General features: G+C 42.7%; 22 non-coding genes across 22 annotated transcripts; all 22 read left to right on the forward strand.

Moving 5' to 3' along the window:
* Nucleotides 1-4,201: 4,201 nt before the first annotated feature.
* Nucleotides 4,202-4,273, forward strand: trnae-uuc (transfer RNA glutamic acid (anticodon UUC)). Its single transcript has one exon. It is a non-coding gene; the product is annotated as a tRNA-Glu (tRNA).
* A 556-nt stretch (nt 4,274-4,829) lies between these two features.
* trnae-cuc (transfer RNA glutamic acid (anticodon CUC)) lies at nt 4,830-4,901 on the forward strand. The gene has a single exon. It is a non-coding gene; the product is annotated as a tRNA-Glu (tRNA).
* Nucleotides 4,902-5,690: 789 nt separating this feature from the next.
* On the forward strand, nt 5,691-5,762 carry trnae-cuc (transfer RNA glutamic acid (anticodon CUC)). Its single transcript has one exon. It is a non-coding gene; the product is annotated as a tRNA-Glu (tRNA).
* Nucleotides 5,763-6,376: 614 nt separating this feature from the next.
* On the forward strand, nt 6,377-6,448 carry trnae-uuc (transfer RNA glutamic acid (anticodon UUC)). Its single transcript has one exon. It is a non-coding gene; the product is annotated as a tRNA-Glu (tRNA).
* A 555-nt stretch (nt 6,449-7,003) lies between these two features.
* Nucleotides 7,004-7,075, forward strand: trnae-cuc (transfer RNA glutamic acid (anticodon CUC)). Its single transcript has one exon. It is a non-coding gene; the product is annotated as a tRNA-Glu (tRNA).
* Nucleotides 7,076-7,689: 614 nt separating this feature from the next.
* Nucleotides 7,690-7,761, forward strand: trnae-uuc (transfer RNA glutamic acid (anticodon UUC)). Its single transcript has one exon. It is a non-coding gene; the product is annotated as a tRNA-Glu (tRNA).
* Nucleotides 7,762-8,316: 555 nt separating this feature from the next.
* trnae-cuc (transfer RNA glutamic acid (anticodon CUC)) lies at nt 8,317-8,388 on the forward strand. The gene has a single exon. It is a non-coding gene; the product is annotated as a tRNA-Glu (tRNA).
* A 789-nt stretch (nt 8,389-9,177) lies between these two features.
* On the forward strand, nt 9,178-9,249 carry trnae-cuc (transfer RNA glutamic acid (anticodon CUC)). The gene has a single exon. It is a non-coding gene; the product is annotated as a tRNA-Glu (tRNA).
* A 614-nt stretch (nt 9,250-9,863) lies between these two features.
* On the forward strand, nt 9,864-9,935 carry trnae-uuc (transfer RNA glutamic acid (anticodon UUC)). Its single transcript has one exon. It is a non-coding gene; the product is annotated as a tRNA-Glu (tRNA).
* Nucleotides 9,936-10,490: 555 nt separating this feature from the next.
* trnae-cuc (transfer RNA glutamic acid (anticodon CUC)) lies at nt 10,491-10,562 on the forward strand. Its single transcript has one exon. It is a non-coding gene; the product is annotated as a tRNA-Glu (tRNA).
* Nucleotides 10,563-11,351: 789 nt separating this feature from the next.
* trnae-cuc (transfer RNA glutamic acid (anticodon CUC)) lies at nt 11,352-11,423 on the forward strand. The gene has a single exon. It is a non-coding gene; the product is annotated as a tRNA-Glu (tRNA).
* Nucleotides 11,424-12,037: 614 nt separating this feature from the next.
* Nucleotides 12,038-12,109, forward strand: trnae-uuc (transfer RNA glutamic acid (anticodon UUC)). The gene has a single exon. It is a non-coding gene; the product is annotated as a tRNA-Glu (tRNA).
* A 554-nt stretch (nt 12,110-12,663) lies between these two features.
* Nucleotides 12,664-12,735, forward strand: trnae-cuc (transfer RNA glutamic acid (anticodon CUC)). The gene has a single exon. It is a non-coding gene; the product is annotated as a tRNA-Glu (tRNA).
* Nucleotides 12,736-14,221: 1,486 nt separating this feature from the next.
* trnae-uuc (transfer RNA glutamic acid (anticodon UUC)) lies at nt 14,222-14,293 on the forward strand. Its single transcript has one exon. It is a non-coding gene; the product is annotated as a tRNA-Glu (tRNA).
* Nucleotides 14,294-14,848: 555 nt separating this feature from the next.
* trnae-cuc (transfer RNA glutamic acid (anticodon CUC)) lies at nt 14,849-14,920 on the forward strand. The gene has a single exon. It is a non-coding gene; the product is annotated as a tRNA-Glu (tRNA).
* A 1,240-nt stretch (nt 14,921-16,160) lies between these two features.
* On the forward strand, nt 16,161-16,232 carry trnae-cuc (transfer RNA glutamic acid (anticodon CUC)). The gene has a single exon. It is a non-coding gene; the product is annotated as a tRNA-Glu (tRNA).
* A 1,243-nt stretch (nt 16,233-17,475) lies between these two features.
* trnae-cuc (transfer RNA glutamic acid (anticodon CUC)) lies at nt 17,476-17,547 on the forward strand. Its single transcript has one exon. It is a non-coding gene; the product is annotated as a tRNA-Glu (tRNA).
* A 790-nt stretch (nt 17,548-18,337) lies between these two features.
* Nucleotides 18,338-18,409, forward strand: trnae-cuc (transfer RNA glutamic acid (anticodon CUC)). The gene has a single exon. It is a non-coding gene; the product is annotated as a tRNA-Glu (tRNA).
* Nucleotides 18,410-19,023: 614 nt separating this feature from the next.
* On the forward strand, nt 19,024-19,095 carry trnae-uuc (transfer RNA glutamic acid (anticodon UUC)). The gene has a single exon. It is a non-coding gene; the product is annotated as a tRNA-Glu (tRNA).
* Nucleotides 19,096-21,207: 2,112 nt separating this feature from the next.
* On the forward strand, nt 21,208-21,279 carry trnae-uuc (transfer RNA glutamic acid (anticodon UUC)). Its single transcript has one exon. It is a non-coding gene; the product is annotated as a tRNA-Glu (tRNA).
* Nucleotides 21,280-21,834: 555 nt separating this feature from the next.
* Nucleotides 21,835-21,906, forward strand: trnae-cuc (transfer RNA glutamic acid (anticodon CUC)). Its single transcript has one exon. It is a non-coding gene; the product is annotated as a tRNA-Glu (tRNA).
* A 792-nt stretch (nt 21,907-22,698) lies between these two features.
* On the forward strand, nt 22,699-22,770 carry trnae-cuc (transfer RNA glutamic acid (anticodon CUC)). Its single transcript has one exon. It is a non-coding gene; the product is annotated as a tRNA-Glu (tRNA).
* Nucleotides 22,771-23,494: the final 724 nt, after the last annotated feature.

Below are 23,494 nucleotides of genomic sequence, written 5' to 3' on the forward strand. Positions count from 1 at the left end.
AAACAGCCTTGAAGATGACAAGCTGTTTTGGCCGCAGGGAAATTGGCCAACCAGATGCCCTGTCGAACTTTTAAAACATGGGGTAATTAAGTCGGATGGCATCAACGGTGAAAAGATAAACATTTTAGTCTCAAGGAAAAGATATATAGTATGTCAGGTGGATGAGGCAACCCAGCAGGGAATTTTTTATGATCTCACTCATCTTTTTAGATTAAATTACTTGACTCCCAGGCGCAGTCCTCAGGCCAAGCTGCCCGAGTGTCAGAGGAGGCGGTCAATGAGGGTGCGGAGAGCTCCGGACAGATACGAGAGTGCTGGTGGTCAGAAGGGGCAGCCTTGATGGGCTCGGCGACCCAGGGGATTCGAAAGCGGGCCCTCCAGGAGGAAGCAGACACGACGGTGCCTGAGACAAGTCCCGCGGGGAGTGCTGCAAAATTCCCCCGTGTCGCCTTGGATGAGCTGGACCTGCTACTATCAGGCCTGACATCGCATGACTATCAGTCCTCCTCTCCGTCAACCCCACTCTCTGGTGACCTGTCGCCCTCATCCCTGTACGAGGAAGGGAGCTGGCCAGTTGGCGATATCGTCCCCAGCCCTGCTGTCACACATCCAAATCTTCTATGCAAAAATGGGGAAGCCTGATGGACCTCCAGTATGGAAAGCCGATTGAAGATTTAATAGATATCCTTGATATCAAAGCTCAGTTTCCTGTACTAGTCAAGTCTTTGGCCGCACTAGTTTACTAGTAGAACGTTGAAAGACTTACTAGTAAACTAGTAGAAGGCAAAAAGTCCTACATGTTAACTAGTAAGGTGCAAAATATCTACTAGTTAACTAGTAAGATATATTTTGTGTCTACTAGTTAACTAGTGAGCCTAAAAATGTTTACTAGTTAACTAGTAAGAGCAACAATGTCCACTAGTAAGCTAGTTTGACTCTTTTTAACCTTACTTGTAAACTAGTGAGGTTCAAAATGTTTACTAGTTAACTAGTAAGACCCAAATGTCCACTAGTATCACTAGTGATGCAGTTATGGATCAGAATTAGCACAAAGTATTATAGCTAAATGTCATCTGTAGTCCTAAGGCAGGTACAAAACAGTTACAAGACACCCCACAGGACAGTCCACCAGACAGCACACATCAGCTCACAAACAGTTGAAATGAACAGGACAGCAGGGACCCTGCTTTCTTCAGGATATCACATCTGGAGTCTAGGTCTTGTTGTTGGGAATGAAAAGTAGATATGGTGAATCATACGTGATGGAGAAGATTTCATTGAACTAAAATGACCAAACACTGCTGAAACATTTTTTTGTTTATTTATCAAAACCCTCAGGGACAATGTCAATAAAACCAATAAAATCAAGCTGAAGTACAACAACAGATAAGAGAGCAGCTTTACTTTGTCACTATGAAATAGACGTAGCCAATTAAAGATCTTAAAAATATTAATAAACCTATTGGTTAGTAGTGGCTAAAGTGGCTCAAATGAATATGTATAAGTAATGTGATAGATCTTGGATTGAGCCTTCTGATGACTAACTTCAGACCCCGAGTTAAACCCGAAGACGAACTGCAAATCACGACAAGGTTATCTTGGATTCCTATTCATATAGTAGCAGTCTCTGCCTCTATGATAAAGACCCCATTTAAAGGGCATCAAATGATGTAGTTTTAAAGAAAAAGACATACATCCATTTCCTGTACATACGTATAGTTAGAGTGCTTTAAAATGCTTTGGGCGCCATAATAATGTTTGTAGAGTATTGCGCAAGATTGTAAATCGATTTTCTTTTGCTTTTTTTGTAGAGCTCTAATTGGAGGACTAATGCAAAGTCTGTAATTTATCTCTAAATGACAGAAATTAAAGACGATATTAATATAAATCAGATCATAACCATCTTAAATAACCGTCTTTATGTATTCTGAAAAAGCAGAGAGTCTGAGTCTATCTTTTAAAAAATAGTTTTTCTATCCTTCAGTATAGCTTCACACACATGGGGAATCTATTGCAATAATAGACAAATAATTTCACTTCACATTTTTTAAGTGCATCTATTTTTTAAATTTACATGTGCAAGTCAGTCCAGTAGAGGGCAGTAACGTATTGCAAAACAGAGAACCATTTATCCAGCTTGGGACCTGGTATTGTTTTCTCTATCTCTCTCTCGTACTCCCCCATAAACCTGACTTACTTCAAACTCTGCTGAGGAAATTAAAATCTCTCCTTATCTCTGATTTTCTAGAATGAAATATTTTCAACTGTACTGAAGCAATTACGTCTCTCATTCATCCTGTATCTGAGTCTCTCTCTCGCTCTCTCTTAGTAACACGCATGCACGCGCGCACACACCTTAAGTAGATGGACCCTGATGGTCTAGTGGCTAGGATTAGGAGCTTTCACTGCTGAGGCCCTGGTTCGATACCCAGTCAAGGAATGTGCTTTTACCGTTTTTTTTCCAATTGCTAAAACACAATTTTGCAAATTAGGCTGGTTATATCAAAATACTTTTGTGACAATTCACAAAACCACACACTCAAACTGCAAAATACCTTATATATCCTGTATAATGAAGCACTGCAACCAAAACTACATATAGCATTATCAAAATCAAACGTTTGCACCAAATGGCACACACTCTGTCATTCATTCAATTCACATTCATATTACCAGATTTTTGTCTAACCAACTACACACTGTTGGGCATAATGAAAAGCACTCTCATCTTTAGTATGCTTTGCCATAATACTAAAATAGTTCGAATTGTAGAAAATTCTTCAGATTGTTCACATGCACAGAAACATTGGCAGATACACACACATGCTGGTGAAACATTTATTTTTCACCAAACAAGTCAGTTCAACATATACCAGTACAGTAAAACTGCTCAAGTTGGGCTGCAATCTCTGTCCAGCCTCTCGCATTGTCAGCCCATGGTTGATGACATGATCAACTAAGGTTGCTCTGATTTCATTTGAAAGTTGTTGTCTTCTTTGGAAACTAACTGCTCTACCAGCTCTACCCCTACCTCTCACTCTTCCTCCCCCTCTCATTCTCACCCTCCCTCTTCCTGTCTCTGCAATGTCTTCCATTGTTGTTGTTAAAAAAAAGGTGCTCACCTGTGGTCTTAGCACCCATAGTGCTTACTTCCTGATCGATGTGATAACAATTAACCATTGAGGTGTTTGGCCAGGTGGCACATACATTGGCCAATTAGCTCATGTAGTGTCATTTTGAATGACAGTGTTTTGAAATGGCAAACATGTGACTTTATGTCAGATTGTTGTGTCTTATGCAGAGAACCGTGTTCAGTACATTTAAAAAAGTGACATTTTGAATTGCAAAATGTGTGTAAGGCAGAAAATGTGTTTAGACTTTTGGAGACTTGAGAAGACGTTTTGCTCTCCGTGTGTCGGTTTAAATAATTTTGCTATGTATGTCATTTTAGTGTGTTAGCAATTGGAAAAAACTGTAATGCAGTGATGGTGGTGTTGGCATGCATAAAACAAAATCAAAAACACTCCGCTGAAAAATGGTTGATGTTTACAGGAAGACTTGATTCACTGGTGTGTCCACCAGCTGTATTCCACTGGCTCCCTGATGGTCTAGTGGCTAGGTTTCGGCGCTCTCACCGCCACGGCCCGTGTTCGATTCCCGGTCAGGGAATGTGCTTTTAATGCAGTGATGGTGGTAAAAAAACAAAAAACTAAATCAAAAAAGTGTTCTCCTACTTCACACCAATGGGGTCCCTAATGGTCTAGTGGCTAGGATTCAGCACCTTCACCGCTGCAGCCCTGGTTTGATTCCCATTTAGGGAATATGTATTTAATGCTGGGAAGTACCAATAGTACCAATCTCTGCCTTGGTCTGCTAGCTCTATACTGGTCCACATTGTCATCTGACCTATAGTCAGCCTGAAATGGAATATCTCTGTGTTCAGAAACAGTTGTGTTTACCTGAAAGTAAAGTTATGAGCCCAAAACAGAGAGCCAAGCAAAGCCCTAGTTATTTGTGATTGGCTCAGAGTTTGGAGCTTACCTTGGGCTGTAGCTGAAGAAGTAATGTAGTCCATAAAACCCTATAGTGCTTACGCTCCGCTGAAAAAAGGAAAATACTACTAAACCCGTGCTACGTTAAGTTGTGTGTCTTGTCAGACAAATTGATAACTTCAGTGTTGTCCTACTTCACACCAATGGGGTCCCTAATGGTCTAGTGGCTAGGATTCAGCGCTTTCACCGCTGCGGCCCGGGTTTGATTCCCGGTTAGGGAATATGTATTTAATGCTGGGAAGTACCAATAGTACCAATCTCTGCCTTGGTCTGCTAGCTCTATACTGGTCCACATTGTAAACTGACCTATAGTCAACCTGAAATGGAATATCTCTGTGTTCAAAAACAGTTGTGTTTACCTGAAAGTAAAGTTATGAGCCCAAAACAGAGAGCCAAGCTAAGCCCTAGTTATTTGTGATACGCTCAGAGTTTGGGGCTGTAGCTGAAGAAGTAATGTAGTCAAAAAAACCCTATAGTGCTTACACTCAAGCAGGATTTCAAACAAGTGGGAACAAATTTAACCTCATTGCTGGAAAAACACTTGCATGGGTTCACTTTACAGGCACATGTTTTCAGCCTTTTTTTTTTTTAGCTTCAGCTGATGCAGTGATGTGCACAAGTGTTGCAAACACAAATAAAAACAACAAAGCAAATGTCATTCAAATTTTGCTGGACGTTCCTCAAGTCTGAAGTACTTGACCAGAGTTGCTGAAAAATGGTTCATGTTTACAGGAAGACTTGATTCACCGGTGTGTCCACCAGCCATCTTCCACTGGCTCCCTGATTGTCTAGTGGCTAGGATTCGGCGCTCTCACCACCGCGGCCCGGGTTCGATTCCCGGTCAGGGAATGTGCTTTTAATGCAGTGATGGTGGTGTTGGCATCCATAAAACAAAATCAAAAACACTCCGCTGAAAAAAGGAAAATACTACTAAACCCGAGCTACGGTAAGTTGTGTGTCTTGTCAGACAAATTGATAACTTCAGTGTTCTCCTACTTCACACCAATGGGGTCCCTAATGGTCTAGTGGCTAGGATTCAGCACTTTCACCGCTGCAGCCCTGGTTTGATTCCCATTTAGGGAATATGTATTTAATGCTGGGAAGTACCAATAGTACTAATCTCTGCCTTGGTCTGCTAGCTCTATATTGGTCCACATTGTCATCTGACCTATAGTCAGCCTGAAATGGAATATCTCTGTGTTCAAAAACAGTTGTGTTTACCTGAAAGTAAAGTTATGAGTCCAAAACAGAGAGCCAAGCTAAGCCCTAGTTATTTGTGAAACACTCAGAGTTTGGGGCTGTAGCTGAAGAAGTAATGTAGTCCAAAAAACCCTATAGTGCTTACACTCAAGCAGGATTTCAAACAAGTGGGAACAAATTTAACCTCATTGCTGGAAAAACACTTGCATGGGTTCACTTTACAGGCACATGTTTTCAGCCTTTTTTTTTTTAGCTTCAGCTGATGCAGTGATGTGCACAAGTGTTGCAAACACAAATAAAAACAACAAAGCAAATGTCATTCAAATTTTGCTGGACGTTCCTCAAGTCTGAAGTACTTGACCAGAGTTGCTGAAAAATGGTTCATGTTTACAGGAAGACTTGATTCACTGGTGTGTCCACCAGCTGTCTTCCACTGGCTCCCTGATGGTCTAGTGGCTAGGATTCGGCGCTCTCACCGCCGCGGCCCGGGTTCGATTCCCGGTCAGGGAATGTGCTTTTAATGCAGTGATGGTGGTGTTGGCATCCATAAAACAAAATCAAAAACACTCCGCTGAAAAAAGGAAAATACTACTAAACCCGAGCTACGGTAAGTTGTGTGTCTTGTCAGACAAATTGATAACATCAGTGTTCTCCTACTTCACACCAATGGGGTCCCTAATGGTCTAGTGGCTAGGATTCAGCACCTTCACCGCTGCAACCCTGGTTTGATTCCCATTTAGGGAATATGTATTTAATGCTGGAAAGTACCAATAGTACCAATCTCTGCCTTGGTCTGCTAGCTCTATACTGGTCCACATTGTCATCTGACCTGTAGTCAGCCTGAAATGGAATATCTCTGTGTTCAGAAACAGTTGTGTTTACCTGAAAGTAAAGTTATGAGCCCAAAACAGAGAGCCAAGCAAAGCCCTAGTTATTTGTGATTGGCTCAGAGTTTGGAGCTTACCTTGGGCTGTAGCTGAAGAAGTAATGTAGTCCATAAAACCCTATAGTGCTTACGCTCCGCTGAAAAAAGGAAAATACTACTAAACCCGTGCTACGTTAAGTTGTGTGTCTTGTCAGACAAATTGATAACTTCAGTGTTGTCCTACTTCACACCAATGGGGTCCCTAATGGTCTAGTGGCTAGGATTCAGCGCTTTCACCGCTGCGGCCCGGGTTCGATTCCCGGTTAGGGAATATGTATTTAATGCTGGGAAGTACCAATAGTACCAATCTCTGCCTTGGTCTGCTAGCTCTATACTGGTCCACATTGTCATCTGACCTATAGTCAGCCTGAAATGGAATATCTCTGTGTTCAAAAACAGTTGTGTTTACCTGAAAGTAAAGTTATGAGCCCAAAACAGAGAGCCAAGCTAAGCCCTAGTTATTTGTGATACACTCAGAGTTTGGGGCTGTAGCTGAAGAAGTAATGTAGTCCAAAAAACCCTATAGTGCTTACACTCAAGCAGGATTTCAAACAAGTGGGAACAAATTTAACCTCATTGCTGGAAAAACACTTGCATGGGTTCACTTTACAGGCACATGTTTTCAGCCTTTTTTTTTTTAGCTTCAGCTGATGCAGTGATGTGCACAAGTGTTGCAAACACAAATAAAAACAACAAAGCAAATGTCATTCAAATTTTGCTGGACGTTCCTCAAGTCTGAAGTACTTGACCAGAGTTGCTGAAAAATGGTTCATGTTTACAGGAAGACTTGATTCACTGGTGTGTCCACCAGCTGTCTTCCACTGGCTCCCTGATGGTCTAGTGGCTAGGATTCGGCGCTCTCACCGCCGCGGCCCGGGTTCGATTCCCGGTCAGGGAATGTGCTTTTAATGCAGTGATGGTGGTGTTGGCATCCATAAAACAAAATCAAAAACACTCCGCTGAAAAAAGGAAAATACTACTAAACCCGAGCTACGGTAAGTTGTGTGTCTTGTCAGACAAATTGATAACATCAGTGTTCTCCTACTTCACACCAATGGGGTCCCTAATGGTCTAGTGGCTAGGATTCAGCACCTTCACCGCTGCAGCCCTGGTTTGATTCCCATTTAGGGAATATGTATTTAATGCTGGGAAGTACCAATAGTACCAATCTCTGCCTTGGTCTGCTAGCTCTATACTGGTCCACATTGTCATCTGACCTATAGTCAGCCTGAAATGGAATATCTCTGTGTTCAGAAACAGTTGTGTTTACCTGAAAGTAAAGTTATGAGCCCAAAACAGAGAGCCAAGCAAAGCCCTAGTTATTTGTGATTGGCTCAGAGTTTGGAGCTTACCTTGGGCTGTAGCTGAAGAAGTAATGTAGTCCATAAAACCCTATAGTGCTTACGCTCCGCTGAAAAAAGGAAAATACTACTAAACCCGTGCTACGTTAAGTTGTGTGTCTTGTCAGACAAATTGATAACTTCAGTGTTGTCCTACTTCACACCAATGGGGTCCCTAATGGTCTAGTGGCTAGGATTCAGCGCTTTCACCGCTGCGGCCCGGGTTTGATTCCCGGTTAGGGAATATGTATTTAATGCTGGGAAGTACCAATAGTACCAATCTCTGCCTTGGTCTGCTAGCTCTATACTGGTCCACATTGTAAACTGACCTATAGTCAACCTGAAATGGAATATCTCTGTGTTCAAAAACAGTTGTGTTTACCTGAAAGTAAAGTTATGAGCCCAAAACAGAGAGCCAAGCTAAGCCCTAGTTATTTGTGATACGCTCAGAGTTTGGGGCTGTAGCTGAAGAAGTAATGTAGTCAAAAAAACCCTATAGTGCTTACACTCAAGCAGGATTTCAAACAAGTGGGAACAAATTTAACCTCATTGCTGGAAAAACACTTGCATGGGTTCACTTTACAGGCACATGTTTTCAGCCTTTTTTTTTTTAGCTTCAGCTGATGCAGTGATGTGCACAAGTGTTGCAAACACAAATAAAAACAACAAAGCAAATGTCATTCAAATTTTGCTGGACGTTCCTCAAGTCTGAAGTACTTGACCAGAGTTGCTGAAAAATGGTTCATGTTTACAGGAAGACTTGATTCACCGGTGTGTCCACCAGCCATCTTCCACTGGCTCCCTGATTGTCTAGTGGCTAGGATTCGGCGCTCTCACCACCGCGGCCCGGGTTCGATTCCCGGTCAGGGAATGTGCTTTTAATGCAGTGATGGTGGTGTTGGCATCCATAAAACAAAATCAAAAACACTCCGCTGAAAAAAGGAAAATACTACTAAACCCGAGCTACGGTAAGTTGTGTGTCTTGTCAGACAAATTGATAACTTCAGTGTTCTCCTACTTCACACCAATGGGGTCCCTAATGGTCTAGTGGCTAGGATTCAGCACTTTCACCGCTGCAGCCCTGGTTTGATTCCCATTTAGGGAATATGTATTTAATGCTGGGAAGTACCAATAGTACTAATCTCTGCCTTGGTCTGCTAGCTCTATATTGGTCCACATTGTCATCTGACCTATAGTCAGCCTGAAATGGAATATCTCTGTGTTCAAAAACAGTTGTGTTTACCTGAAAGTAAAGTTATGAGTCCAAAACAGAGAGCCAAGCTAAGCCCTAGTTATTTGTGAAACACTCAGAGTTTGGGGCTGTAGCTGAAGAAGTAATGTAGTCCAAAAAACCCTATAGTGCTTACACTCAAGCAGGATTTCAAACAAGTGGGAACAAATTTAACCTCATTGCTGGAAAAACACTTGCATGGGTTCACTTTACAGGCACATGTTTTCAGCCTTTTTTTTTTTAGCTTCAGCTGATGCAGTGATGTGCACAAGTGTTGCAAACACAAATAAAAACAACAAAGCAAATGTCATTCAAATTTTGCTGGACGTTCCTCAAGTCTGAAGTACTTGACCAGAGTTGCTGAAAAATGGTTCATGTTTACAGGAAGACTTGATTCACTGGTGTGTCCACCAGCTGTCTTCCACTGGCTCCCTGATGGTCTAGTGGCTAGGATTCGGCGCTCTCACCGCCGCGGCCCGGGTTCGATTCCCGGTCAGGGAATGTGCTTTTAATGCAGTGATGGTGGTGTTGGCATCCATAAAACAAAATCAAAAACACTCCGCTGAAAAAAGGAAAATACTACTAAACCCGAGCTACGGTAAGTTGTGTGTCTTGTCAGACAAATTGATAACATCAGTGTTCTCCTACTTCACACCAATGGGGTCCCTAATGGTCTAGTGGCTAGGATTCAGCACCTTCACCGCTGCAACCCTGGTTTGATTCCCATTTAGGGAATATGTATTTAATGCTGGAAAGTACCAATAGTACCAATCTCTGCCTTGGTCTGCTAGCTCTATACTGGTCCACATTGTCATCTGACCTGTAGTCAGCCTGAAATGGAATATCTCTGTGTTCAGAAACAGTTGTGTTTACCTGAAAGTAAAGTTATGAGCCCAAAACAGAGAGCCAAGCAAAGCCCTAGTTATTTGTGATTGGCTCAGAGTTTGGAGCTTACCTTGGGCTGTAGCTGAAGAAGTAATGTAGTCCATAAAACCCTATAGTGCTTACGCTCCGCTGAAAAAAGGAAAATACTACTAAACCCGTGCTACGTTAAGTTGTGTGTCTTGTCAGACAAATTGATAACTTCAGTGTTGTCCTACTTCACACCAATGGGGTCCCTAATGGTCTAGTGGCTAGGATTCAGCGCTTTCACCGCTGCGGCCCGGGTTCGATTCCCGGTTAGGGAATATGTATTTAATGCTGGGAAGTACCAATAGTACCAATCTCTGCCTTGGTCTGCTAGCTCTATACTGGTCCACATTGTCATCTGACCTATAGTCAGCCTGAAATGGAATATCTCTGTGTTCAAAAACAGTTGTGTTTACCTGAAAGTAAAGTTATGAGCCCAAAACAGAGAGCCAAGCTAAGCCCTAGTTATTTGTGATACACTCAGAGTTTGGGGCTGTAGCTGAAGAAGTAATGTAGTCCAAAAAACCCTATAGTGCTTACACTCAAGCAGGATTTCAAACAAGTGGGAACAAATTTAACCTCATTGCTGGAAAAACACTTGCATGGGTTCACTTTACAGGCACATGTTTTCAGCCTTTTTTTTTTTAGCTTCAGCTGATGCAGTGATGTGCACAAGTGTTGCAAACACAAATAAAAACAACAAAGCAAATGTCATTCAAATTTTGCTGGACGTTCCTCAAGTCTGAAGTACTTGACCAGAGTTGCTGAAAAATGGTTCATGTTTACAGGAAGACTTGATTCACCGGTGTGTCCACCAGCCATCTTCCACTGGCTCCCTGATTGTCTAGTGGCTAGGATTCGGCGCTCTCACCACCGCGGCCCGGGTTCGATTCCCGGTCAGGGAATGTGCTTTTAATGCAGTGATGGTGGTGTTGGCATCCATAAAACAAAATCAAAAACACTCCGCTGAAAAAAGGAAAATACTACTAAACCCGAGCTACGGTAAGTTGTGTGTCTTGTCAGACAAATTGATAACTTCAGTGTTCTCCTACTTCACACCAATGGGGTCCCTAATGGTCTAGTGGCTAGGATTCAGCACTTTCACCGCTGCAGCCCTGGTTTGATTCCCATTTAGGGAATATGTATTTAATGCTGGGAAGTACCAATAGTACTAATCTCTGCCTTGGTCTGCTAGCTCTATATTGGTCCACATTGTCATCTGACCTATAGTCAGCCTGAAATGGAATATCTCTGTGTTCAAAAACAGTTGTGTTTACCTGAAAGTAAAGTTATGAGTCCAAAACAGAGAGCCAAGCTAAGCCCTAGTTATTTGTGAAACACTCAGAGTTTGGGGCTGTAGCTGAAGAAGTAATGTAGTCCAAAAAACCCTATAGTGCTTACACTCAAGCAGGATTTCAAACAAGTGGGAACAAATTTAACCTCATTGCTGGAAAAACACTTGCATGGGTTCACTTTACAGGCACATGTTTTCAGCCTTTTTTTTTTTAGCTTCAGCTGATGCAGTGATGTGCACAAGTGTTGCAAACACAAATAAAAACAACAAAGCAAATGTCATTCAAATTTTGCTGGACGTTCCTCAAGTCTGAAGTACTTGACCAGAGTTGCTGAAAAATGGTTCATGTTTACAGGAAGACTTGATTCACTGGTGTGTCCACCAGCTGTCTTCCACTGGCTCCCTGATGGTCTAGTGGCTAGGATTCGGCGCTCTCACCGCCGCGGCCCGGGTTCGATTCCCGGTCAGGGAATGTGCTTTTAATGCAGTGATGGTGGTGTTGGCATCCATAAAACAAAATCAAAAACACTCCGCTGAAAAAAGGAAAATACTACTAAACCCAAGCTACGGTAAGTTGTGTGTCTTGTCAGACAAATTGATAACATCAGTGTTCTCCTACTTCACACCAATGGGGTCCCTAATGGTCTAGTGGCTAGGATTCAGCACCTTCACCGCTGCAGCCCTGGTTTGATTCCCATTTAGGGAATATGTATTTAATGCTGGGAAGTACCAATAGTACCAATCTCTGCCTTGGTCTGCTAGCTCTATACTGGTCCACATTGTCATCTGACCTATAGTCAGCCTGAAATGGAATATCTCTGTGTTCAGAAACAGTTGTGTTTACCTGAAAGTAAAGTTATGAGCCCAAAACAGAGAGCCAAGCAAAGCCCTAGTTATTTGTGATTGGCTCAGAGTTTGGAGCTTACCTTGGGCTGTAGCTGAAGAAGTAATGTAGTCCATAAAACCCTATAGTGCTTACGCTCCGCTGAAAAAAGGAAAATACTACTAAACCCGAGCTACGGTAAGTTGTGTGTCTTGTCAGACAAATTGATAACTTCAGTGTTGTCCTACTTCACACCAATGGGGTCCCTAATGGTCTAGTGGCTAGGATTCAGTGCTTTCACCGCTGCGGCCCGGGTTCGATTCCCGGTTAGGGAATATGTATTTAATGCTGGGAAGTACCAATAGTACCAATCTCTGCCTTGGTCTGCTAGCTCTATACTGGTCCACATTGTCATCTGACCTATAGTCAACCTGAAATGGAATATCTCTGTGTTCAAAAACAGTTGTGTTTACCTGAAAGTAAAGTTATGAGCCCAAAACAGAGAGCCAAGCTAAGCCCTAGTTATTTGTGATACGCTCAGAGTTTGGGGCTGTAGCTGAAGAAGTAATGTAGTCCAAAAAACCCTATAGTGCTTACACTCAAGCAGGATTTCAAACAAGTGGGAACAAATTTAACCTCATTGCTGGAAAAACACTTGCATGGGTTCACTTTACAGGCACATGTTTTCAGCCTTTTTTTTTTAGCTTCAGCTGATGCAGTGATGTGCACAAGTGTTGCAAACACAAATAAAAACAACAAAGCAAATGTCATTCAAATTTTGCTGGACGTTCCTCAAGTCTGAAGTACTTGACCAGAGTTGCTGAAAAATGGTTCATGTTTACAGGAAGACTTGATTCACTGGTGTGTCCACCAGCTGTCTTCCACTGGCTCCCTGATGGTCTAGTGGCTAGGATTCGGCGCTCTCACCGCCGCGGCCCGGGTTCGATTCCCGGTCAGGGAATGTGCTTTTAATGCAGTGATGGTGGTGTTGGCATCCATAAAACAAAATCAAAAACACTCCGCTGAAAAAAGGAAAATACTACTAAACCCGAGCTACGGTAAGTTGTGTGTCTTGTCAGACAAATTGATAACATCAGTGTTCTCCTACTTCACACCAATGGGGTCCCTAATGGTCTAGTGGCTAGGATTCAGCACCTTCACCGCTGCAACCCTGGTTTGATTCCCATTTAGGGAATATGTATTTAATGCTGGGAAGTACCAATAGTACCAATCTCTGCCTTGGTCTGCTAGCTCTATACTGGTCCACATTGTCATCTGACCTATAGTCAACCTGAAATGGAATATCTCTGTGTTCAAAAACAGTTGTGTTTACCTGAAAGTAAAGTTATGAGTCCAAAACAGAGAGCCAAGCTAAGCCCTAGTTATTTGTGATTGGCTCAGAGTTTGGAGCTTACCTTGGGCTGTAGCTGAAGAAGTAATGTAGTCCAAAAAACCCTATAGTGCTTACACTCAAGCAGGATTTCAAACAAGTGGGAACAAATTTAACCTCATTGCTGGAAAAACACTTGCATGGGTTCACTTTACAGGCACATGTTTTCAGCCTTTTTTTTTTTAGCTTCAGCTGATGCAGTGATGTGCACAAGTGTTGCAAACACAAATAAAAACAACAAAGCAAATGTCATTCAAATTTTGCTGGACGTTCCTCAAGTCTGAAGTACTTGACCAGAGTTGCTGAAAAATGGTTCATGTTTACAGGAAGACTTGATTCACCGGTGTGTCCACCAGCCATCTTCCACTGGCTCCCTGATTGTCTAGTGGCTAGGATTCGGCGCTCTCACCGCCGCGGCCCGGTTTCGATTCCCGGTCAGGGAATGTGCTTTTAATGCAGTGATGGTGGTGTTGGCATCCATAAAACAAAATCAAAAACACTCCGCTGAAAAAAGGAAAATACTACTAAACCCGAGCTACGGTAAGTTGTGTGTCTTGTCAGACAAATTGATAACTTCAGTGTTCTCCTACTTCACACCAATGGGGTCCCTAATGGTCTAGTGGCTAGGATTCAGCACCTTCACCGCTGCAGCCCTGGTTTGATTCCCATTTAGGGAATATGTATTTAATGCTGGGAAGTACCAATAGTACCAATCTCTGCCTTGGTCTGCTAGCTCTATACTGGTCCACATTGTCATCTGACCTGTAGTCAGCCTGAAATGGAATATCTCTGTGTTCAAAAACAGTTGTGTTTACCTGAAAGTAAAGTTATGAGTCCAAAACAGAGAGCCAAGCTAAGCCCTACTTATTTGTGATTGGCTCAGAGTTTGGAGCTTACCTTGGGCTGTAGCTGAAGAAGTAATGTAGTCCATAAAACCCTATAGTGCTTACGCTCCGCTGAAAAAAGGAAAATACTACTAAACCCGTGCTACGTTAAGTTGTGTGTCTTGTCAGACAAATTGATAATTTCAGTGTTGTCCTACTTCACACCAATGGGGTCCCTAATGGTCTAGTGGCTAGGATTCAGCGCTTTCACCGCTGCGGCCCGGGTTCGATTCCCGGTTAGGGAATATGTATTTAATGCTGGGAAGTACCAATAGTACCAATCTCTGCCTTGGTCTGCTAGCTCTATACTGGTCCACATTGTCATCTGACCTATAGTCAACCTGAAATGGAATATCTCTGTGTTCACAAACAGTTGTGTTTACCTGAAAGTAAAGTTATGAGCCCAAAACAGAGAGCCAAGCTAAGCCCTAGTTATTTGTGAAACACTCAGAGTTTGGGGCTGTAGCTGAAGAAGTAATGTAGTCCATAAAACCCTATAGTGCTTACACTCAAGCAGGATTTCAAACAAGTGGGAACAAATTTAACCTCATTGCTGGAAAAACACTTGCATGGGTTCACTTTACAGGCACATGTTTTCAGCCTTTTTTTTTTTAGCTTCAGCTGATGCAGTGATGTGCACAAGTGTTGCAAACACAAATAAAAACAACAAAGCAAATGTCATTCAAATTTTGCTGGACGTTCCTCAAGTCTGAAGTACTTGACCAGAGTTGCTGAAAAATGGTTCATGTTTACAGGAAGACTTGATTCACTGGTGTGTCCACCAGCTGTCTTCCACTGGCTCCCTGATGGTCTAGTGGCTAGGATTCGGCGCTCTCACCGCCGCGGCCCGGGTTCGATTCCCAGTCAGGGTATGTGCTTTTAATGCAGTGATGGTGGTGGTGGCATCCATAAAACAAAATCAAAAACACTCCGCTGAAAAAAGGAAAATACTACTAAACCCGAGCTACGGTAAGTTGTGTGTCTTGTCAGACAAATTGATAACATCAGTGTTCTCCTACTTCACACCAATGGGGTCCCTAATGGTCTAGTGGCTAGGATTCAGCACCTTCACCGCTGCAGCCCTGGTTTGATTCCCATTTAGGGAATATGTATTTAATGCTGGGAAGTACCAATAGTACCAATCTCTGCCTTGGTCTGCTAGCTCTATACTGGTCCACATTGTCATCTGACCTATAGTCAGCCTGAAATGGAATATCTCTGTGTTCAGAAACAGTTGTGTTTACCTGAAAGAAAAGTTATGAGCCCAAAACAGAGAGCCAAGCAAAGCCCTAGTTATTTGTGATTGGCTCAGAGTTTGGAGCTTACCTTGGGCTGTAGCTGAAGAAGTAATGTAGTCCATAAAACCCTATAGTGCTTACGCTCCGCTGAAAAAAGGAAAATACTACTAAACCCGAGCTACGGTAAGTTGTGTGTCTTGTCAGACAAATTGATAACTTCAGTGTTCTCCTACTTCACACCAATGGGGTCCCTAATGGTCTAGTGGCTAGGATTCAGCACTTTCACCGCTGCAGCCCTGGTTTGATTCCCATTTAGGGAATATGTATTTAATGCTGGGAAGTACCAATAGTACTAATCTCTGCCTTGGTCTGCTAGCTCTATATTGGTCCACATTGTCATCTGACCTATAGTCAGCCTGAAATGGAATATCTCTGTGTTCAAAAACAGTTGTGTTTACCTGAAAGTAAAGTTATGAGCCCAAAACAGAGAGCCAAGCTAAGCCCTAGTTATTTGTGATACGCTCAGAGTTTGGGGCTGTAGCTGAAGAAGTAATGTAGTCCAAAAAACCCTATAGTGCTTACACTCAAGCAGGATTTCAAACAAGTGGGAACAAATTTAACCTCATTGCTGGAAAAACACTTGCATGGGTTCACTTTACAGGCACATGTTTTCAGCCTTTTTTTTTTAGCTTCAGCTGATGCAGTGATGTGCACAAGTGTTGCAAACACAAATAAAAACAACAAAGCAAATGTCATTCAAATTTTGCTGGACGTTCCTCAAGTCTGAAGTACTTGACCAGAGTTGCTGAAAAATGGTTCATGTTTACAGGAAGACTTGATTCACTGGTGTGTCCACCAGCTGTCTTCCACTGGCTCCCTGATGGTCTAGTGGCTAGGATTCGGCGCTCTCACCGCCGCGGCCCGGGTTCGATTCCCAGTCAGGGAATGTGCTTTTAATGCAGTGATGGTGGTGGTGGCATCCATAAAACAAAATCAAAAACACTCCGCTGAAAAAAGGAAAATACTACTAAACCCGAGCTACGGTAAGTTGTGTGTCTTGTCAGACAAATTGATAACATCAGTGTTCTCCTACTTCACACCAATGGGGTCCCTAATGGTCTAGTGGCTAGGATTCAGCACCTTCACCGCTGCAGCCCTGGTTTGATTCCCATTTAGGGAATATGTATTTAATGCTGGGAAGTACCAATAGTACCAATCTCTGCCTTGGTCTGCTAGCTCTATACTGGTCCACATTGTCATCTGACCTATAGTCAGCCTGAAATGGAATATCTCTGTGTTCAGAAACAGTTGTGTTTACCTGAAAGAAAAGTTATGAGCCCAAAACAGAGAGCCAAGCAAAGCCCTAGTTATTTGTGATTGGCTCAGAGTTTGGAGCTTACCTTGGGCTGTAGCTGAAGAAGTAATGTAGTCCATAAAACCCTATAGTGCTTACGCTCCGCTGAAAAAAGGAAAATACTACTAAACCCGAGCTACGGTAAGTTGTGTGTCTTGTCAGACAAATTGATAACTTCAGTGTTCTCCTACTTCACACCAATGGGGTCCCTAATGGTCTAGTGGCTAGGATTCAGCACTTTCACCGCTGCAGCCCTGGTTTGATTCCCATTTAGGGAATATGTATTTAATGCTGGGAAGTACCAATAGTACTAATCTCTGCCTTGGTCTGCTAGCTCTATATTGGTCCACATTGTCATCTGACCTATAGTCAGCCTGAAATGGAATATCTCTGTGTTCAAAAACAGTTGTGTTTACCTGAAAGTAAAGTTATGAGCCCAAAACAGAGAGCCAAGCTAAGCCCTAGTTATTTGTGAAACACTCAGAGTTTGGGGCTGTAGCTGAAGAAGTAATGTAGTCCAAAAAACCCTATAGTGCTTACACTCAAGCAGGATTTCAAACAAGTGGGAACAAATTTAACCTCATTGCTGGAAAAACACTTGCATGGGTTCACTTTACAGGCACATGTTTTCAGCCTTTTTTTTTGTTTAGCTTCAGCTGATGCAGTGATGTGCACAAGTGTTGCAAACACAAATAAAAACAACAAAGCAAATGTCATTCAAATTTTGCTGGACGTTCCTCAAGTCTGAAGTACTTGACCAGAGTTGCTGAAAAATGGTTCATGTTTACAGGAAGACTTGATTCACTGGTGTGTCCACCAGCTGTCTTCCACTGGCTCCCTGATGGTCTAGTGGCTAGGATTCGGCGCTCTCACCGCCGCAGCCCGGGTTCGATTCCCGGTCAGGGAATGTGCTTTTAATGCAGTGATGGTGGTGTTGGCATCCATAAAACAAAATCAAAAACACTCCGCTGAAAAAAGGAAAATACTACTAAACCCGAGCTACGGTAAGTTGTGTGTCTTGTCAGACAAATTGATAACTTCAGTGTTCTCCTACTTCACACCAATGGGGTCCCTAATGGTCTAGTGGCTAGGATTCAGCACTTTCACCGCTGCAGCCCTGGTTTGATTCCCATTTAGGGAATATGTATTTAATGCTGGGAAGTACCAATAGTACCAATCTCTGCCTTGGTCTGCTAGCTCTATATTGGTCCACATTGTCATCTGACCTATAGTCAGCCTGAAATGGAATATCTCTGTGTTCAAAAACAGTTGTGTTTACCTGAAAGTAAAGTTATGAGCCCAAAACAGAGAGCCAAGCTAAGCCCTAGTTATTTGTGAAACACTCAGAGTTTGGGGCTGTAGCTGAAGAAGTAATGTAGTCCAAAAAACCCTATAGTGCTTACACTCAAGCAGGATTTCAAACAAGTGGGAACAAATTTAACCTCATTGCTGGAAAAACACTTGCATGGGTTCACTTTACAGGCACATGTTTTCAGCCTTTTTTTTTTTTAGCTTCAGCTGATGCAGTGATGTGCACAAGTGTTGCAAACACAAATAAAAACAACAAAGCAAATGTCATTCAAATTTTGCTGGACGTTCCTCAAGTCTGAAGTACTTGACCAGAGTTGCTGAAAAATGGTTCATGTTTACAGGAAGACTTGATTCACTGGTGTGTCCACCAGCTGTCTTCCACTGGCTCCCTGATGGTCTAGTGGCTAGGATTCGGCGCTCTCACCGCCACGGCCCGGGTTCGATTCCCGGTCAGGGAATGTGCTTTTAATGCAGTGATGGTGGTGTTGGCATCCATAAAACAAAATCAAAAACACTCCGCTGAAAAAAGGAAAATACTACTAAACCCGAGCTACGGTAAGATGTGTGTCTTGTCAGACAAATTGATAACATCAGTGTTCTCCTACTTCACACCAATGGGGTCCCTAATGGTCTAGTGGCTAGGATTCAGCACCTTCACCGCTGCAGCCCTGGTTTGATTCCCATTTAGGGAATATGTATTTAATGCTGGGAAGTACCAATAGTACCAATCTCTGCCTTGGTCTGCTAGCTCTATACTGGTCCACATTGTCATCTGACCTGTAGTCAGCCTGAAATGGAATATCTCTGTGTTCAAAAACAGTTGTGTTTACCTGAAAGTAAAGTTATGAGTCCAAAACAGAGAGCCAAGCTAAGCCCTAGTTATTTGTGATTGGCTCAGAGTTTGGAGCTTACCTTGGGCTGTAGCTGAAGAAGTAATGTAGTCCATAAAACCCTATAGTGCTTACGCTCCGCTGAAAAAAGGAAAATACTACTAAACCCGTGCTACGTTAAGTTGTGTGTCTTGTCAGACAAATTGATAACTTCAGTGTTGTCCTACTTCACACCAATGGGGTCCCTAATGGTCTAGTGGCTAGGATTCAGCGCTTTCACCGCTGCAGCCAGGGTTCGATTCCCGGTTAGGGAATATGTATTTAATGCTGGAAAGTACCAATAGTACCAATCTCTGCCTTGGTCTGCTAGCTCTATACTGGTCCACATTGTCATCTGACCTATAGTCAACCTGAAATGGAATATCTCTGTGTTCAAAAACAGTTGTGTTTACCTGAAAGTAAAGTTATGAGTCCAAAACAGAGAGCCAAGCTAAGCCCTAGTTATTTGTGATTGGCTCAGAGTTTGGAGCTTACCTTGGGCTGTAGCTGAAGAAGTAATGTAGTCCAAAAAACCCTATAGTGCTTACACTCAAGCAGGATTTCAAACAAGTGGGAACAAATTTAACCTCATTGCTGGAAAAACACTTGCATGGGTTCACTTTACAGGCACATGTTTTCAGCCTTTTTTTTTTAGCTTCAGCTGATGCAGTGATGTGCACAAGTGTTGCAAACACAAATAAAAACAACAAAGCAAATGTCATTCAAATTTTGCTGGACGTTCCTCAAGTCTGAAGTACTTGACCAGAGTTGCTGAAAAATGGTTCATGTTTACAGGAAGACTTGATTCACCGGTGTGTCCACCAGCCATCTTCCACTGGCTCCCTGATTGTCTAGTGGCTAGGATTCAGCGCTCTCACCGCCGCGGCCTGGGTTCGATTCCCGGTCAGGGAATGTGCTTTTAATGCAGTGATGGTGGTGTTGGCATCCATAAAACAAAATCAAAAACACTCCGCTGAAAAAAGGAAAATACTACTAAACCCGAGCTACGGTAAGTTGTGTGTCTTGTCAGACAAATTGATAACTTCAGTGTTCTCCTACTTCACACCAATGGGGTCCCTAATGGTCTAGTGGCTAGGATTCAGCACTTTCACCGCTGCAACCCTGGTTTGATTCCCATTTAGGGAATATGTATTTAATGCTGGGAAGTACCAATAGTACTAATCTCTGCCTTGGTCTGCTAGCTCTATATTGGTCCACATTGTCATCTGACCTATAGTCAGCCTGAAATGGAATATCTCTGTGTTCAAAAACAGTTGTGTTTACCTGAAAGTAAAGTTATGAGTCCAAAACAGAGAGCCAAGCTAAGCCCTAGTTATTTGTGAAACACTCAGAGTTTGGGGCTGTAGCTGAAGAAGTAATGTAGTCCAAAAAACCCTATAGTGCTTACACTCAAGCAGGATTTCAAACAAGTGGGAACAAATTTAACCTCATTGCTGGAAAAACACTTGCATGGGTTCACTTTACAGGCACATGTTTTCAGCCTTTTTTTTTTTAGCTTCAGCTGATGCAGTGATGTGCACAAGTGTTGCAAACACAAATAAAAACAACAAAGCAAATGTCATTCAAATTTTGCTGGACGTTCCTCAAGTCTGAAGTACTTGACCAGAGTTGCTGAAAAATGGTTCATGTTTACAGGAAGACTTGATTCACCGGTGTGTCCACCAGCCATCTTCCACTGGCTCCCTGATTGTCTAGTGGCTAGGATTCGGCGCTCTCACCGCCGCGGCCCGGTTTCGATTCCCGGTCAGGGAATGTGCTTTTAATGCAGTGATGGTGGTGTTGGCATCCATAAAACAAAATCAAAAACACTCCGCTGAAAAAAGGAAAATACTACTAAACCCGAGCTACGGTAAGTTGTGTGTCTTGTCAGACAAATTGATAACTTCAGTGTTCTCCTACTTCACACCAATGGGGTCCCTAATGGTCTAGTGGCTAGGATTCAGCACCTTCACCGCTGCAGCCCTGGTTTGATTCCCATTTAGGGAATATGTATTTAATGCTGGGAAGTACCAATAGTACCAATCTCTGCCTTGGTCTGCTAGCTCTATACTGGTCCACATTGTCATCTGACCTGTAGTCAGCCTGAAATGGAATATCTCTGTGTTCAAAAACAGTTGTGTTTACCTGAAAGTAAAGTTATGAGTCCAAAACAGAGAGCCAAGCTAAGCCCTACTTATTTGTGATTGGCTCAGAGTTTGGAGCTTACCTTGGGCTGTAGCTGAAGAAGTAATGTAGTCCATAAAACCCTATAGTGCTTACGCTCCGCTGAAAAAAGGAAAATACTACTAAACCCGTGCTACGTTAAGTTGTGTGTCTTGTCAGACAAATTGATAATTTCAGTGTTGTCCTACTTCACACCAATGGGGTCCCTAATGGTCTAGTGGCTAGGATTCAGCGCTTTCACCGCTGCGGCCCGGGTTCGATTCCCGGTTAGGGAATATGTATTTAATGCTGGGAAGTACCAATAGTACCAATCTCTGCCTTGGTCTGCTAGCTCTATACTGGTCCACATTGTCATCTGACCTATAGTCAACCTGAAATGGAATATCTCTGTGTTCACAAACAGTTGTGTTTACCTGAAAGTAAAGTTATGAGCCCAAAACAGAGAGCCAAGCTAAGCCCTAGTTATTTGTGAAACACTCAGAGTTTGGGGCTGTAGCTGAAGAAGTAATGTAGTCCATAAAACCCTATAGTGCTTACACTCAAGCAGGATTTCAAACAAGTGGGAACAAATTTAACCTCATTGCTGGAAAAACACTTGCATGGGTTCACTTTACAGGCACATGTTTTCAGCCTTTTTTTTTTTAGCTTCAGCTGATGCAGTGATGTGCACAAGTGTTGCAAACACAAATAAAAACAACAAAGCAAATGTCATTCAAATTTTGCTGGACATTCCTCAAGTCTGAAGTACTTGACCAGAGTTGCTGAAAAATGGTTCATGTTTACAGGAAGACTTGATTCACCGGTGTGTCCACCAGCCATCTTCCACTGGCTCCCTGATTGTCTAGTGGCTAGGATTCGGCGCTCTCACCGCCGCGGCCCGGGTTCGATTCCCGGTCAGGGAATGTGCTTTTAATGCAGTGATGGTGGTGTTGGCATCCATAAAACAAAATCAAAAACACTCCGCTGAAAAAAGGAAAATACTACTAAACCCGAGCTACGGTAAGTTGTGTGTCTTGTCAGACAAATTGATAACTTCAGTGTTCTCCTACTTCACACCAATGGGGTCCCTAATGGTCTAGTGGCTAGGATTCAGCACTTTCACCGCTGCAGCCCTGGTTTGATTCCCATTTAGGGAATATGTATTTAATGCTGGGAAGTACCAATAGTACTAATCTCTGCCTTGGTCTGCTAGCTCTATATTGGTCCACATTGTCATCTGACCTATAGTCAGCCTGAAATGGAATATCTCTGTGTTCAAAAACAGTTGTGTTTACCTGAAAGTAAAGTTATGAGTCCAAAACAGAGAGCCAAGCTAAGCCCTAGTTATTTGTGAAACACTCAGAGTTTGGGGCTGTAGCTGAAGAAGTAATGTAGTCCAAAAAACCCTATAGTGCTTACACTCAAGCAGGATTTCAAACAAGTGGGAACAAATTTAACCTCATTGCTGGAAAAACACTTGCATGGGTTCACTTTACAGGCACATGTTTTCAGCCTTTTTTTTTTTTTTAGCTTCAGCTGATGCAGTGATGTGCACAAGTGTTGCAAACACAAATAAAAACAACAAAGCAAATGTCATTCAAATTTTGCTGGACGTTCCTCAAGTCTGAAGTACTTGACCAGAGTTGCTGAAAAATGGTTCATGTTTACAGGAAGACTTGATTCACTGGTGTGTCCACCAGCTGTCTTCCACTGGCTCCCTGATGGTCTAGTGGCTAGGATTCGGCGCTCTCACCGCCGCGGCCCGGGTTCGATTCCCGGTCAGGGAATGTGCTTTTAATGCAGTGATGGTGGTGTTGGCATCCATAAAACAAAATCAAAAACACTCCGCTGAAAAAAGGAAAATACTACTAAACCCGAGCTACGGTAAGTTGTGTGTCTTGTCAGACAAATTGATAACATCAGTGTTCTCCTACTTCACACCAATGGGGTCCCTAATGGTCTAGTGGCTAGGATTCAGCACCTTCACCGCTGCAGCCCTGGTTTGATTCCCATTTAGGGAATATGTATTTAATGCTGGGAAGTACCAATAGTACCAATCTCTGCCTTGGTCTGCTAGCTCTATACTGGTCCACATTGTCATCTGACCTGTAGTCAGCCTGAAATGGAATATCTCTGTGTTCAAAAACAGTTGTGTTTACCTGAAAGTAAAGTTATGAGTCCAAAACAGAGAGCCAAGCTAAGCCCGACTTATTTGTGATTGGCTCAGAGTTTGGAGCTTACCTTGGGCTGTAGCTGAAGAAGTAATGTAGTCCATAAAACCCTATAGTGCTTACGCTCCGCTGAAAAAAGGAAAATACTACTAAACCCGAGCTACGGTAAGTTGTGTGTCTTGTCAGACAAATTGATAACTTCAGTGTTCTCCTACTTCACACCAATGGGGTCCCTAATGGTCTAGTGGCTAGGATTCAGCACTTTCACCGCTGCAACCCTGGTTTGATTCCCATTTAGGGAATATGTATTTAATGCTGGGAAGTACCAATAGTACTAATC

The sequence above is a fragment of the Labrus bergylta genome, chromosome 6 (genome assembly GCF_963930695.1).
Source record: "Labrus bergylta chromosome 6, fLabBer1.1, whole genome shotgun sequence".
Taxonomy (NCBI): Eukaryota; Metazoa; Chordata; class Actinopteri; order Labriformes; family Labridae; genus Labrus; species Labrus bergylta.